Source organism: Capsicum annuum, chromosome 4 (genome assembly GCF_002878395.1).
Source record: "Capsicum annuum cultivar UCD-10X-F1 chromosome 4, UCD10Xv1.1, whole genome shotgun sequence".
NCBI classification, from domain to species: Eukaryota; Viridiplantae; Streptophyta; class Magnoliopsida; order Solanales; family Solanaceae; genus Capsicum; species Capsicum annuum.
The window spans coordinates 223118495-223121997 of record NC_061114.1 but is presented as its reverse complement, the minus strand read 5'-3'; the positions used below and the strand labels follow the sequence as shown (position 1 = coordinate 223121997).

At 35.3% G+C, this 3503-nt stretch overlaps 1 protein-coding gene across 1 annotated transcript in view; it reads right to left on the bottom strand.

The window, feature by feature from the left end:
* The window catches only part of LOC107867153 (glutamate receptor 2.7), a 24041-nt gene extending 23071 nt beyond the window's left edge, over nucleotides 1-970 (bottom strand). Inside the window, exon 1 of the mRNA XM_016713281.2 lies at nucleotides 837-970. The gene's annotated coding sequence lies outside the window, so the exon portion shown is untranslated. The remainder of the gene's footprint in view (nucleotides 1-836) is intronic.
* Between the last annotated feature and the right edge of the window lie 2533 nt (nucleotides 971-3503).

Below are 3503 nucleotides of genomic sequence, written 5' to 3'. Positions count from 1 at the left end.
GAGGAAGTATAATGTGTTTCAATTTTGAAAGTTACTTTGTGAAAATGAGAGAACAGTGACAGAGAACCAAAGCATGGATCCAATAAGCTGAGGGAATGAACCACTGAAATCCGGGTTGTCATTTACGTACTCATTTAACCAGATGACAACCCCTGTGGACATGCTCATCACTGACAGCAGCATCCACAATTTCAACTTGAAGGCCTTTATAACAATAAAATGGGCCTTTTTGAGTTTTGGTCTTTCAGTCACTCCCATGACAAGTCCAGAGTCAACATAGGGCTGTGAAAATTCCGCAAGCGATCAGCCATTATTTCTGTATCACCTACTGCTGCATCCAGATTCTATTTCATGAACTGGTAAGTATTTGCAGATGTTAAACACAAAAACACTAGGGCAAAAATACTCCCTGCTAAACGGAAGTCCTATTTTTACCTTTAATCATACTTTGTGATCATTCATACCCTTGCTGCTAACAAATCAGCTTTTATTACCCTTGACTTAACGAATCTCCAACTTGAAGTACCCCATACTAGATGGTAATTCGAAACCATAGTTAAGAGTAGATGAACAAGTTTTGACCTTTTTCTTGAAGTACTTTAACACATAGAATCCACCCAGTTTACGTTAGAGATCAGTTAAAGTCAAGGCCTAATAAAGCAAAATTTGTTAACAGTAAAGGTATGAACCAACAAAGCATACCACAGACGCGGAGTAAAATCAAAAAACATTGTATAGCAGAAGAATAGATTTGGACCATTTTCCAAATTTGAAAAATTGAACCAGAATTCACTTACAAAGATAGATGCAGAGAATAAGTTAAGAGTCATGCATACCTTGTTAGAAACTCCCACCACCATTTCATCATAAGTGCCATAGAAGGGAACAAGCACATAGGGCAGATAATAGGGAAGTTGCCTCACTACTGCTTCAAAAACATGTACTGAAAATCCACCAATCAGGGTCTCATTCCTCTCTTGGTTAAAATTAACAGTCACAAACTGATTAAATGCATCCCTTGCAGGTACCCCAATCTTGAGTGGTTTATCTACGCCTCCTATAGTCCACCCCTTTGGAACAGTTTGCTAACCACCTGGCCACCAAATTGACTCCAAAGCCCCTCCTAAACCGTTGCCAATTTTCAACTTCACCCAATTGTATTCAACAAGATCCTCAGAAAAGCCAAACTCTGGCGACCAAAATGACACTTCTCTGTAGCTTTTGCCAATCACATTATTGATCCTAAAGGTTGGCCTTTGATATAACATTCCATTCTTGAAGATAACTTTCCCACTTAAGCCTTCAAAATCACTCAACAAAATGTTTTTCACTAGTTCACTTGAATTACTTCCGGATAACTTCTGCATGGCCTTAGCAGTTGCCCATGTTGCATCAATAAGCCTTGAGAGCATATGAGCTAGGACTTGGATATCCTTCTTCTTCAGGATATTCTGATCTGTACTTTCTCCTGAACTTAACGTTGAACTCTCTAAAAGACTCGGTTTTTTCATTAACATTTGCCTTAAACCCGATTACACCTTGCATATTTAGCAAAACAGATGGTTCAATAGAGTCAAGAAGACTTGCCATATTGTCCGAAATAATCCATACATAACCTTTCCCGATCATTCCCATTCCTGTTGCCATCTCAAAAAGAACCAAACCGAAGTGTAAAGAACACTGTACCACCACAAAAACTTTAACATTCTTGGTTCTTAACTTCTCCAGCTCTTCTTTAATTAAAGATTTTGAATTTGAAACAGAGAACAAAGGAGGAAACGCCAAATGGTATTCAACAGTGGAGTCAACAACTTTGAGTGAATCTGAAAGGTAAGTGATCAGTCCAGAATCCACATTGGACAAACTGTTACTAATTTTATATAATGCTATCACCTTTCTCCACTTGAAGTAGCCAATTAAGGCAGCAACGCATTGCGTTTGGGAGTTAACATCATTACTCATTTGGATAAGTGAAGTTGGTTCCTCGAGTAACAACATCGAATAAGTAACAGCCGGACTGAGAGAGATAATGGGGATGCCCTTGTAGGCTTCATCATCAAAGCCCGAAAATAGAGCAGCTTCTTGCTGTGTCAATGGTCCAAAGATGGCATGTACTTGATTCTTGTTGATAAGATAATTTACTGCAAAATTTTAAGGTCAGTTCACCAAAGCTGCATTCATATGCAATGTATACACAGTGACAAGCTAGGATTTTCCTAAGAATTTCAAAATATAAAGAAGTAACATCACCAAGAAGCTAACAAAATCAACAGTAACTCTATATACATAAATTTATACCATCAACAAACACGTTATGAATCTTAGAGTAGAGCATCTAGTACCCCTGAACTATTACCAAATTTGCTATAACACATTCCAACTTCACAGGATCCTATTACCTCTGAACTCTATTAGCATATTTTTATCACCCTTTTTAGCTAATGTGGCACCATTGAGGTAGGTTTTATTTTTATGTAATAAAGGTGCCACGTCAACACAAAATGGTTATAAAAATACGTTAAAATTGAGTTCAGGAGTAACAGGACTTCTGTAAAATTGGAGCGTGTCATAGCAACTTTGATCCTAGTTCGAGGTACTTAGTTCTGGAATATACCACCTTATTCTGCGTACCAAATGACCCACAAGCTTATCCATTTGGAGGACAATGATTTTTTTATATTTTTTTGGTTTACCAAGACAGCCGTGAGACTAATCCTTCGTTCCTCGATCAGCACATTTTGCGGTGTCATTACAAATTTCACAAAATAGGAGATGAGAAGTAAAAAACAAACAAAAAAAACAAATATGAAGAAACGTTTCCACATATCTTTTTCATTAACATATCTCTATTTTCTGTATTTCTCCAAGACAAATAATGCCTTTCTTTCAAAACCCAAAATTCAAACATCAAACTGAGAAGAAAGAAACAAATTATAAAAAAAACGACAAAAGACTTGTTCGATGCACTAAAGCTTATACTACACGCAGGCTCAGAAAAGGGCCCGATCAAAAGAATCAATTATACACAACCTGTATTGCTAGAAAAAATGAAACATTTCTTTTTACTTATCCACTAAATTAAAGCATCATTTGATCATGAAAATAATTCTTGTATTGCTAGAAAAAATGAAATATTTACTGAACAAGTGCTCCATTTTTACTTATCCACTAAACTAAAACATCATTTGATTATGAAAATAATAATTTTTCAAGTTAAAATTATATCAAGTACAACTTCAAATTATAATTGATTTTTTAAATTATAGTGGGTACGGAACATGTACGAAGGAGATAAGAAATAAAAACTAAAAAGAGACGAAGTAACTTACTATTGTAAGCAGCCAAGGAAGTCGAAGAAAGAGAAAATGAATTATTATGAAATAAAAGTTTGGGGATTAGTTTGGGGAATTATTATGAAATAAAAGTTTAGGTATTAGTCATATGACAATAATTTTATTAATTAGTTCAAGACTTCTATAAATAAGTAATTTTTTAATTTTAAA